The sequence below is a fragment of the Gopherus evgoodei genome, chromosome 3, assembly GCF_007399415.2.
Source record: "Gopherus evgoodei ecotype Sinaloan lineage chromosome 3, rGopEvg1_v1.p, whole genome shotgun sequence".
Classification (NCBI taxonomy): Eukaryota; Metazoa; Chordata; order Testudines; family Testudinidae; genus Gopherus; species Gopherus evgoodei.
Window position 1 is genome coordinate 22,671,609 of NC_044324.1, and position 13,577 is coordinate 22,685,185.

Genomic DNA, 13,577 nt, shown 5'->3' on the forward strand with positions numbered 1-13,577 from the left:
CAGAAACCCCACAAGAACAGCCTCTCTTGGGACATATGAGCATGAGCCCCAGATTAAACCACAAAGTGCAGAAGGATTTGAAAACTCAAGCATCCCCCTTCCACTCCCAAAAAAGTTTTTTTTCCCCAAAGTTCCAAGAAAGATTCCAGTGCAATTTTAGATCATTTAAAAAAAACAACCACCTTGTTTACTCATTACAATGAATCTAAAAGGGCAACCCCGCTCCCCATTCCTCAGCGCTATTCTTGGCTGCTTAGCACTATGAGCAGGGAGGGCAGTTTATCAGGGCAGATACAATTAATGTTCCCGCTTTTGCTGTATTTCTGGACTCAAGGGACAAACCAGGAAACTTTATGTCAGCAGGAATGCGAACAACAAAGGCAACGTTGGTCGCATGTTAGAAAACTGTTTTGCTCTCTTTTTATTTTTTTGTCCAGCAGTTTGATGTGTTAACAATTTTGGCGGTTTAACAGTTCACACTTCCAGCACGTTTAGCCATTGGCACATGGGGTTTTTTATGCCTTTAACTGTTTTCTTCATTAAAGTGGATTCCACGGTGTCTTAAAAATTGTTTTCCTTAGACTGCGTGTTTGTTATTTTATATGGTGCAGTCGAAAAGCAGCCCAACATCTCGGCCTTGGAAAATGCACACTGCAGAGATGAACCCAGAAAAGGCAGCAGGATTAGCAAAAAAACCAAACCCACATTCTGTTAAGAACTGCTAATTGCACTTTGAAGTTTTCTGTTCTAATTGCTAGGAGCTTCTTAATTCATTCTGAGCTTGGGAAAACTAACAGCAAAAATAAGTGCTGCAAGAGAAACCCCCTTTCTCCAAGATTTTTTGAAATGGCTTTCATCCCCCTCACAGTCCCCTAAAACTCCTTGAAATGAACAGTGCTGGCATTTTATTTTTGAGGAGATTGCAGGGGGTGGACACGGAAGGGAGAAGGGGGTAGTTATTTCTGTAGAATGGGGTCTGGTTCTTGTCGGCACAAGAGACACCCAGGTGTTTTTACAGCAACCCCAGCACAGGGACCTTTTGGAGCCGATCTCAATTCCTGTTTGCCAAACTACACTTTCAAGAGGTGTCAGGTATCGAGAACCTCTTCCAAATGCCAAGCCAAGCAATGAAGTAAAAAAAAAAGAAGAAGAAGTAGGGGGAGGGAAGGAAAAGAGGAGTTGGGGAAAATATTCCTTCGAGAAGAAAAAGGTAGTTGTTCCAACTTGGCTGGTTCTTTTTAAAATAATTAGTTAAGCAGTGTATAAAAACAGGTAAGTCTGTTCTGTATTGCTCAGGGACTTGGCAGGCCCCTTTCCTTCCCCACGTTAGTGGAATTTTTGTGAACCACTAGTTCACCGGACAAGTGAAGGGAATTGTATCACTATGACCTAAGGCAACCCAACTTGTAAGGTTAACCATAATTTTTTAAACTAACATGACCTCTGTTAACCCTTCCACTCCAATCTTTTTTTTTTTGAAGAGAGAAACATGTTTACAAAACCTCTAGAAAGAAAAAAAAAGCAACACAATCTGGTAGTCTTCCCCCCACACACTTCTTTTTCCTCTGTGTGTGCATCGATAACCAGTGTTTACGGGGTCTCGGTGCACTAGGTCTAAGGACTTGGCTTTCCAATGAGTCATGGAATCATAAAATTAAGCCATGCTGGGAAGCCAAAAGAATTCTGTTTAAAGTGTGCATTTGGAGGTTTACAGGAATTTTCACGTCTGGCTGTCTGAGTCGCATGTTCTCATAGTCAACATGATACATCCTTTTTTTAATGATATTGTTGGACTGCTTTATTTTATTTCACTTACTCATCCCTCTCTCCTTGTTCTGCAAAAGAACTCAGGCCATTTCCTTCAGCTGGGAAGCAAGGTTGAGCAGCCTTTAAGCCCCCCCACCCGGCCCATGACCATATCTGAAATCCAGCCACTGAAGTCAATACTAGCACTACCGTGGCCAGCTGGAAGCACGGAAGAGTCATGATATATGCAGTAGTCAGCTCCCCTGTCAAAGCTTAGATGAGGAATGCACCCTAACCAGAATGTGTCAAGCTCCGAGACACCTGAGTCTGCCTCAGAACTTAAGTAGCCATTTGTGATCTACACAAACCAACTGGATCAAAAACAGACAGCTGTCAGCCATTTAGCACAGCTTTCTCCTGATAGCCTATAACTGCCTATTTTCATTTGAGATTACTCTGGGACCTAATCTGGGTACTTTATGTGTATATGTATGAATAGTTGGACTTGAACTCATTTTGGATTGTGCCATTTGTCATGTGAAGAATTGTTGTCTAGTCTCTGGAAGCTATGCTGATCTAAGCCAGCTGAGGATCAGGATGCCTGAATTTATCTAGGACTTTAATGTCATAATAATTTGGCCATTCTTAATACACTCATTCCTTGAAAGGATACCTCCACTATATAGAAATTATTACATTAAAGAGGACTGAAGGTTAAAAAATAAAGTATTAAATGTAAAATCTGGGGGCCAAATCCTCAGCTGGTCCAAACTGGTGTAGCTTCCAGGCATTTTATTAGATATCTAGGCACTAATTACCTTTCAAGCAGGGGTGGCTCCAGGCACCAGCTAAAGAAGCAGGTGCTTGGGGTGGCCAAAACCAAGGGGTGGCCCTCTTGCCACTATTGGCGAGGCACATCTGGATCTTCGGCAGCAATTCGCCGGCGGGTCCCTCAGTCCCTCTCGGAGGGAAGGACCTGCTGCCAAACTGCCACCAAAGAGTGGAGCAGCACAATTGTGCTGCCTTGGCCTTTTTTTTTTTTTTTTTTTTTGACTGCTTGGGGCGGCAGAAAACCAGGAGCCGGCCCTGCTTTCAAGTGAAGTCAGCGTTCTAGTTTAGGATCAGTTCCAGTTCAACTATTTTTTTATATACAGTGACAAGGTGTACTGAGCCCCTGATTTTGGAAAACAAAACACCAGCTGATGAGCTTTGCCCATCTCCATGCAAACTATTTTTAATTGTTTAACATTAATATTGCAGTTGGGACTCCATTGTGCTAGGCACTGTACCATGGTCACATGAGAACCTCTGTTTAAGATGTGCATGTGACAGCGTGCAGGAGTACTGCCTAGCCCTGGTGAACAAAGAGTTAACTGCAGCTCAGCTTTCTCCTCCCTTTGCACAGGTGCTCAGGGGAAGTATTACAAGGCTTGCTGCTTGGGGGAAGCAATTATGGGGGAGAGTGTCTTTGGGCAGGTAGGACTCCAGGCCCAGACTTAGGAATATTATAAACACTTACCCAGAAGGAAGTGAACTTGCTGGCTACAATTATGCATTCTCTTCTCTGCTGAGCCATTCCACCATGTATCAGGAAGTTAATTTTAGGTGCCTGGGGTAGAACCTAGACCCTGGAGGAATGCAAAGAAATATGGAGCATTAACAATGGTGCAGAAGCAGGTAGTAGTAGGGTTGCCACCTTCCTAATGGTTGGTAAGTGGACCCACCAGGCCCTGCCCTCTTCTCTGCCTCTTCCCCCCCAAAGGTTGAGCAGCCTGACCCCTGCGATGGCGGCAGCGACTGCTGCTGGGCTGCCTCCTTCCTTGTGCTTAGGGTGCCACAGATCCAAAAAAATGGATCTGGGGCTTGTCAAATGGCACCCGGACACAAGCCGAAACCCAGACTGTCTCGGTGAAAACTGGATGGGTGGCAACCCTAAATAGTAGTAATATTATCATACTATTGGGGCCTTCTGGCCCACTGGCACTCGGCGTTCTACAAGCATATAGGGGAAGGCAACCCCTACCCCAAGATGTTTACAATCTCAACAGACAAGACAGACACATAGTGGGAGAAGAAACAGTGGCATGGCGAAGAGAACTGTCTTAAACAAAGCCATCCAGCGTAGCAGTGACAGAGCCAAGAAGAGAATCCCAGTCTCCTGAATCCCAGTCCAGTGCCCCATCCACTAGCCCATGCTGCCTCCCACTGCCTAACGACACACTAAAATCTCTGCCTAATTCACATTCTTGTCAATTCAGATCAGCCCCTGTCTAGGTTTTCTCAGCTGTAACAGAGAACTGCACATGTCAAATATTTATTTGGTCTTAAACTATTGCTTTAATGAAAAAAATCTCCTTTTCTCCACCTTGCCTGGACCACCTTGAAATGACATCAGAGTCATGAAGGATAGGAGAAAGGTCTGGAACATCTGCCCTATTTCTCTCTTCCTCCACCTTTTTTCAGAGAGTCAGATTTAGCTGATGCCTCCAGCGTGTGCTGGGATTCTCATCCTTACTCCTTCGACTCTAAAGTGAAAAGGGACAAGGGCTGGAATTTGTTCCAGGCCTCAATTTATATTGGTACAGCATGTGCACATTTGAAAATTTCCCTTGTTCACTGAAAAGGAACGATTCTAAACTTTGAGGCTGAGATTTTCAATGCTGCCTGAGGGATGTTGACACCCAGTTCCAATTTAAACTAGTCTCTCTATCTCTGAAATATCGGACCATAGATATCCCAGATTGGGCCCCAAGATTAGTGGATACTTTTGATTCCGTCTCTGTGCCTCAGTCTCCCATCTGTAAAATAGCGATAATATCACGCTCTCTTTCCCACAGAAGTGTTGTGAAGGCAAATCCATTAATGTTTGTGAAGTACTCAGATATAATAGTGAAGAGCACCACTGAATGGGCCCGAAGAAAATGAACCGTTCTGTATTCACAGTAGGGTTGGAATAGTGTACAGCAAGTGAAGCCTAGGGCCACACACTGCTCAGTGAAGAGAAAACAAAGTGATGCACACTAAGTGAGCATCATCCATTCTGTGCACTGAGTGATGCAGGGCATCTGCAGAGAAAATAGTATGTGACCATACAATTAAAGACTGTAGCTAAAGCATAAGCACAAGGGGAGCCAAATTAAAGTTGCACGGGCTGCCTTAATTCTGGTACTTCCTAACTTCCGAGTGCTTGACTGTGCAACCTGAATAATCTTTTAATGTAGTTTTTTGTATGTAATTTCCTAGGTTTTCAGCAAACAAACAAAACAAACAAACAGAGGAATGCAGGGTTCTAGTCCAGACTCTGAGGGGAGAGTTCTCTAATGGCTACAGATCCTTGAACCCATCCTTCCAAGACTGGCTCCTTCAACTCTGGCCTCTCCAGGCTGTCCCAGTATGTTTCCCCTCCTCAGCTCCATGTCCCAGTCCCTCACCTCCTCATCCCGATCCAAACCTTCCCAACCCCCTCACGTTTCTTGTCCTAGTCCCCTCTCCAGCTTCTCATCTCAGTCCTCCACACCTATCCAGGCTTTTTGTAACAACTCCCTCCCAACCCCTCAACCTTTTGTCTCAATCTCCTTCCTTACCACTACAGGCCAACTCCTCACCCATTTGCATTTGAGTCAGGCGGCCATCTCCTTCTCCTCCACACTGTCTGGGCAACCGGCAGAGCAGTATTAACAGCCCACAAGAGACTCATTTCCTGTGCTTATCATCACAGTGGGAGGACCAATGTCAGGGAAAACCTTGCTCATCCCCTGCAACCCTGAGCTAAAGCATGATCAGTGCAGATAGACTCTGGAAAATTCAGCTGCCAAGCCCCAATGTGTCTCTATTGAGCATGTGCACACAAAGATCTTTTTTTTTCAGTATCTGTTAACTTGGCAAGATTTGGATGGATTTTCACAGGGACGGTAAAGGGCACCAAGACAAATTGCCCTTCACTACCTCTCCCACCTCCACCAACTAGAATTGTCAACAAAAGTCATCTGAATTTTTTAACATGGGCAAAATGATATTGGTTCTCCACCCTCATTACTACTTTGTTCCGGGAAACGAATGATCCATTTTGACTGAAATTTTCAAACAAAATCCAGGCTCGAGCCAACACCCAAAATAGAAAAGGTCATGCCAAATGCTTAAAAAAAGTTATTAGCAACTGAAAAAACCCAATTGCTGCATTGTCCACTGCTGTGAGGTGATGACTTGCCTCCTGGCCAGAAAGGACAGAGCTAGGGTGATGAGCTGCTGGTCAGCTGGGGCTTAAAAGTAGACAGAGGGAGCTCAGTAGGGAGGAGACAGCAGAGAAGACAGGACTTTCCTACAGGAACAAACCCTCAGGAGAAGGACAAGTGCCTGTGAGAGGGACCCCTGAGCCAGGGCCTAGAAGGAGCAGGTAGATTCCTAGAGAAAGATGCTCAAATGCCTGGAGAAGGGAGGCAATGGGGGAAACCTGCTACACCAGAAGCAATAAAGAGGAACTCTTCAAGAGTGGGTTAGTTTCCTGGGCAGAACCTGAGGTAATGCCAGTAAGAGCACTTCAATGGAGCCTGAGTAGGGTGGAAGACTTATTGGCTTATTTGGACTTTCAGTTAGACCTTTTTGTTACCCCAGAAGGGGTTTTGAACTTTGTGTCTTGGCTAGAGGGCTGAGCCATGGAACACCCCTGAGAGGCAGATGGCCTACAGAAGGTGCTGGAGCAGAGAATACCAATGACATTACACCCTGATGTAAGGGGGTGATCTAGTGCTGAGTGCACTCTGTAACAATGGTCTTAATGTTGCTGGGCACATTCCATTTTATTAACAATAGTCATCCCGACTTGTGCTGTCTATAATGCCACTTCTCATTCAGTTTAATGAAGTCTTTCATCACAGAGATTGCCAGAGAATATTTATTAATTTCCAGTCGGATAGCTATCCACTGAAGCTACAAAGGTTGAGGTCAGCTAGGAAGGCCTTGTGGTTATGTATCAGAGGGGTAGCCATGTTAGTCTGGATCTGTAAAAGCAGCAAAGAATCCTGTGGCACCTTATAGACTAACAGATGTTTTGGAGCATGAGCTTTCGTGGCTGAATACCCACTTCTTCAGATGCATGTCATGTGTGGTTATGGCACTGGCCGAGGAGATCGGTGTTCAATTCCTAGTTCTGCTACAAAGTCCCTATGAGATCTTGTGAAAATCAATTAATCTCTGTGCCCCAGTTTTCCACCTGGAAATGGGGTTTAAAATGACTCCTTTTTTCCACTTTTTGTCTGTCTTGTCTATTTAGTTTGTAAGTTCTTTGCAGCAGAATTGATCTGTTACCACATGTGTACAGGGACTAGCACAAAAGGACTCTGATCTTGGCTGGGATCTCAAGATGCTGGTGTAATGCAAATAAAAATCCTCCCCCCACAGAAGTCAATGGCAGCAGTGGCCCATCATGAGGGCTAATAAAAATTAATTCCTGCTTCCTCAGAATGTAATGTCAATAATTTAAATCCATCCATGAAAGCACCAATGAGGAAATAAGGAAACAGATCAACAGAGCCAGACGTGTACCCAGAAGTCTCCTACTGCAAGACAAACCCAAGAAAGAAACCAACAGGACTCCACTGGCCATCACATACAGTCCCCAGCTAAAACCCCTCCAATGCATCATCAAGGATCTACAACCCATCCTGGACAATGATCCCACACTTTCACAAGCCTAGGGTGGCAAGCCAGTCCTCGCCCACAGACAGCCTGCCAACCTGAAACATCTTCTCACCAGTAACTGCACACTGCACCATAGTAACTCTAGCTCAGGAACCAATCCATGCAACGAACCTCGATGCCAACTCTGCCCACATATGTACACCAGCGACACCATCACAGGACCTAACCAGATCAGCCACACCATCACCGGTTCATTCACCTGCACGTTCACCAATGTAATACATGCCATCATATGCCAGCAATGCCCTTCTGCCATGTACATCGGCCAAACTGGACAGTCTCTACGGAAAAGGACAAATGGACACAAATCAGATATTAGGAATGGCAATATACAAAAACTTGTAGGAGAACACTTCAACCTCCCTGGCCACACTACAGCAGATCTTAAGGTGCCCATCCTGCAGCAAAAAAACTTCAGGACCAGATTTCAAAGATAAACTGCTGAGCTTCAGTTCATCTGCAAATTGACACCATCAGCTCAGGATTATACAAAGACTGTGAATGGCTTGCCAATTACAAAACCAGTTTCTCCTCCCTTGGTTTTCACACCTCAACTGCTAAAGCAGGGCCTCATCCTCCTTGATTGAACTAACCTCGTTATCTCTAGCTTGCTTGCATATATATAACTGCCCCTGGAAATTTCCACTACATGCATCTGATGAAGTGGGTATTCACCCATGAAAGCTCATGCTCTAAAACGTCTGTCAGTCTATAAGGCGCCACAGGATTCTTTGCTGCTTTTACAGATCCAGACTAACACGGCTACCCCTCTGATACCATCCATGAGAGGATCCTAAACACCACCAACAGTTAGCAAAATTGAACAGCCCCAGCTTGGAGTCGGGAGAAGCAGAGAAATAAATCTGCATACCAGCCAAAGTGATTTCTCTGAATGAACTTGAGTCCAACAGTAGCATATAGGCACAAGCATAAGACCAAAATCAGCATTGTCTTGGAATCCACAGCTCATCTGGACAGTATTAGAGAAACACTCACTGAATATTTTGTGAGTGACATGTTGGAAAAGAATTGAACAAATTTACAGCAGTATTGGAATGTCCCAAACACAGTAGCTCTGAAAACAATAGAATAAGAAGGAACACGTAGTCCATTGGGTCAAATCAAATACTACTGGCAGCAATACAAATGGCAGTAGTGACTGGGCCACTATCTCAGATATCTATACGGTATGTGAAAACCCATGGCTGGCCCTGAGCAGAGCTGTGAGTACTATGCAACTCCAAACCCAAATGATATTTCTCATCGATCTCACTATTTCAGGGGAGATTTTTCAGCTGTGGCTCTACCACATCTTTGGTCATCTCCAATCAGAACCCTGTATAACTCATTGAAAGGTGGGTGAGGTTTACATAGGAAAAATAAGACTTCTTCTGAATAGGATGTGTGAAGGAGAAAGGTAAGAGTTAACAATAAAAATATAGAAGGTAGCACATATCACCTATCAATGAAATAGGCACTCAGGTACCATGGTAATAGCCGGAGTATAAAAATCTAGATAGCCAGAAATATCCAGTGTCTATGACACATCAATGATATTTATGGCTCAGTTCTCATTTACTCTCTCTCTCTCTCTCTCACAATTAGTATCATAAAGACATACACCTCTACTTCAATATAATGTGACCCGATATAACACGTTTTCAGATATAACACGGTAAAGAAGCACTCCAGGGGGGGGGGCTGTGCACTCTGGTGGATCAAAGCAAGTTCGATATAACGCGGTTTCACTTATAATGCAGTAAGATTTTTTAGCTCCTGAGGACAGTGTTACATCGAGGTAGAGGTGTATAGACCAGATCCTAGTAACTTCACTGAAATGGGTGAAACAGTATTGATCTGCAGCAACTGAGGATCTCATCCATAGGCATTGATATAGATACAGGAGATACATCTCCATTGTTCCTTCAACAGCAACTGTAGCTTTAGGGGTGAGGTTTGGATAGCTGACTTCAGCACACACAGCATATTAATTCTCATTGTGCTTTACATTTTTAAAACACTCTACCAACATTAACTAATGAATTTCCACCACATCTTTGTGCGGAAGGTAGGTAAGAATTATTGTCCTCATTCTAGAGATGACAGTACAGATGCCAAACTAACGGTCTGTGTTAGTGGGTCTGACTCAACTGAAGTCAATAGCCACTCTGTTAACATGGTGATGAGCTTGGTATAAATACTCAGATTAGATAGATGAAGACATCTGTAGTAAATTCTGCTTATAGAGGTAAAAGGATCTTCACAAGGTCAAACAAGGAATTAGTGGCAGAGATGGGGTTTCAGGCCTCCAACTCTAGGCTCAGTCCAATAAAGTGTATTATTCCTCAGGTTAATTGGTAAGCACCCCCTTGATTTTTACAGAATAAAGCCAAATGAAGAGAGTCAAAGGCACCCTGCTATTTGCAAGGAGTATTTTCTTAGCAAGTTGCCTATGAGAAGCTCACAATGATCCAATAAACCTCTTATTCTGGGGGAAGTTTAGGTTAGATATTAGGAAAAACTTTTTCACTAGAAGGGTGGTGAAGCACTGGAATGAGTTACCTAGGGAGGTGGTGGAATCTCCTTCCTTACAAGTTTTTAAGGTCAGGCTTGACAAAGCCCTGGCTGGGATGATTTAGTTGGGAATTGGTCCTGCTTTGAGCAGGGGGTTTGACTAGTTGACCTCCTGAGGTCCCTTCCAATCTTGATATTCTATGATTCTCTCTCTCAGGATCTGATTTTTCTCTCGCTTATACCAGTCTGACTTCAACTGAATTACTCCTGGTTTTCACCAGAGTGAGAGACAGAATTTGGCCCTAACGAATACTATGTTGTTATTAAGCTTGTTTTGTTTAACCACCAGACAAAAGGATTTGGATATTAAGGCCAAGAGATTAACAGGATTTCTTTTTAAATGATTGGACAGTTAAATGGATAACAAAGAAATCCAGGGTTATTATACTAAAGATTAAAAGCAGGAGGGTTTTTTTTCAAAGGGATATAAATTTTCCTGCGTCAGCCCATAGCTCAATCTTTGACTAATGTAAATAACATCACAGGGGTCTGGAAGAAGTTTTCTTCCAGGGTAGGTTATACAGTAACTGCCTACTGCAGGTGTTTCACACCTTCCTTGGAAGCTCCTGAGAGCAGCTGCTGGCAGAGACAAGATACATAATGGACCATGAGGATCTGAGCTGGTACCTATGTTACTATGCCATGTTTTAGGACCAGGATCCCAAAGGGAGTCTTTTAGCCATTGGAAATTCCCAGCTCTGCAATGCAATGCACATTACTTGCCTCTAACCTAGAAAGTCACAAAATATCAGACTTTAATGTTGCAACATTTTTTACATGTAGAAAACCTATTTTAGCTTTATTTTTTAATGTATTAACTATTCCCCCCTCCCCTTCTCTGAGCTCTTTCCAATTGGACTAATGGAGGAACCAAGTCGTACAGGTGAAGGATTTTAAACTATAGTTCCCATGAGACTCTCACAGAGCTCAAAATGGATTTTCTCTTCAATATATACCAAATCTGTAAGACATCTTCAGTGGATACCTGGATGACTTTCTGAAAGATATGCTTTAATTATTGGGCTCAATACTGGAATTCTATGGCCTGTGTTATACAGGAGATCAGACAAGATGATCTAATGAGCCCTGCTGGCCCTAAAAATCCATGAATTATGTAAAACCTGATCTAAAGCCCAATGAAATTGATGGGAGAATTTTCATTGACTTTGACAGTCTTTGATCAGGCCCACTGAGAATACCTGTTCTGAGATGGGGAAAAAGAAGATTTTCCTGGGCTTGTTTGGGATAACCTGCCTAATTCTCTTGTGGCTTCACTGCAGCCCAGTAATTCAGACATTGCAAGCCCATGCCAATAAAATCATTACAAATGCTTCACAACATAATAGAGAGACAAGGAGGGTGAGGTAATACCTTTTATTGGACCAACTTCTATTATCTCACCCACCTTGTCTTTCTAATAAACTGAGACCAACCTGGCTGAAACAACACTGCAAAAAAATCACAATGGAATGTAATCGCTCTCTCCCTCACCTGGACAAGAAAGATACACCACAGAGAGGTACACTGAATCATTTCGCCCATCAGAGAAATGCAGCTATCTCTGGGCTTAACACTGAACAACAGCCAATTGCAGCTGGATGACATTTTTTCCAGATTTTGAAATTTCAATTCTTTTTTCACAAATATATTTTCAGCAAAAATATTATTTTCAAACCAACTCCATTTAGAACACAGAGTGGTAGAAAATACACCGTTCAACTGAAACAGCATGTGAACATGCCCAAAGATCTTCCATGACCACAAGTATACAAGATGTCAATTGGAAACACAGCACCGTGCTCCCATAATATTACTCTAGGGTATTGGCTCAAGCCCTGATTTGCAGGGAGGCGATTCAGTCTTTGTCTACACCAGCACTTATGTCAGTAAAATGTTTGTTGGTCAGTGGGTGAAAAAAACATCCCCCGACCAACAAGTTTCACCAACAAATGCGCTAGTGTAAACAGCACTACGTTGGCAGGAGATGCCTTCCTGTCGACATAGCTACTACCACTCATTAGGGGTGGTTTAATTATGCCAGCAGGAGACCTCTCTCATGCCAGCATAGAGCGGCTACACTGCTGCAGCTGTGCTGCTGTGAAGTCCATAGTGTAGATATAGCCTTCCTTACCAAATTATCAGCACAGCTTCTAACAGCACCTTGGATTTAACAGGGTTTCTGATTCAAGTAAGCCCTGGCTTAGCTTGTAGGAGGCAATCACAGTCTGGGGCAGGCAATCACAAGAGGCTTTTCATGAGTCTTCCTCTCTAAGATTCACATGAGCAATTATTTATTTTAAGGTGAATCATTTCAAGGTTTTATAGCGAATAACACTTAAAAATATTTTGTTTCCACTGAGCAGTGAAGTCAGCCACTTACCACTATTAAATGTCATGCTGCTTTATTCCCCTTTTTGGGTGATGATCTCAGTAAAGTCCACAGTGAATTCAGCTTTACATCCAATGATCTTAAATAGCTGCTGTTGGTGTCTCATATCTGCGAGATCCCTGATTACCAGCTGCAGTTTTAAGTTTGCGCTAGTTTGACTTGTCCTCTCTTGCCGATTCCAGCCTTGTGGTTTACGGGTTGCCTTTGTGGTTTACTAAAGGTCAGGCCCTGGATGACTCTAAATTTTCTTAAGTGGAATTCAAACACCACAGAAGAGTACATGTTCAAAGCCGTTGTCTGGGTGGTATGGATTCAGATTTGGTTATGTATCCTCAGGATAGTTGCTTCTCTTGTTCTTATGGGGCAATAACTAGACATAGGGGTGTGTGTGTGTCTCTCTCTCTCTCTGCAGTGGCCTCAAGAATGTTTTGTTTAGAGTCCAATAATGTGCCTTAAAATCTCAGGGTCATGTTAAACCTTGAACTGCCTTTTCAAGTAACCAGTGTCCCCTGAGGCTGATGCCAAGATGCTGATCCCTGCCTTTGGCTTTATTCAGTTCCTGTAATTTTCACCCTCTTTTTACTGGCTTGCCAGTAGAGACTTTGCCTTAGCCGTAATTCAAAATTGTGAACAGATGAGTAGATTACATACTTGAATGGCAGTCAATCATTACATCATCCTTGTACTGAAAATCGCAACGTTGGCTCTCCATATAACTTCGCATCCACTTTAGGGTTTGGCTGCAGAGCTACTGGACTTACTCACTTGCTCCATCCTACCTAAAGGGGCTGCTTGTGTCTCTTAGACATCCCATCCTCAGACTCTGAGATCAGCCATACCGATTTATTGATCATTCCGACATTCTGACTGAGAACAAAGGGTGTTGATGCTCTTGGCTCCTTCGACCCTATTTTGCAGAAATCCCTTCAGCCCTCATCCAAAGGACATCAGGGTGGAACATAAATCTGTTAACCTTTTCAAGCACAGATAGAAACATTTTCTTTAAAGTAACAGCAGCGTGGCCCCAACAAGGGGAGACTATCAGTTTTTCTCTTTCAGTTGTGGAGCTCTGTTGGGTGTAATCATTGTATAAATAAATAATTTTCCTGACAGGATAATCCATGTTGTGCCTGGCCAATTGGTTTCTGCAGGGTGTTAAGATACTATGGTG

General features: G+C 43.4%; 1 long non-coding RNA gene across 1 annotated transcript; it reads right to left on the reverse strand.

Annotated features, from left to right (window-relative positions):
• Positions 1–491: 491 nt before the first annotated feature.
• On the reverse strand, positions 492–12,465 carry LOC115648114. The gene is made up of 3 exons (XR_003999468.1): positions 12,398–12,465; positions 3,266–3,374; positions 492–651 (listed from the first exon to the last, which is right to left on the reverse strand). It is a non-coding gene; the product is annotated as an uncharacterized LOC115648114 (long non-coding RNA).
• Between the last annotated feature and the right edge of the window lie 1,112 nt (positions 12,466–13,577).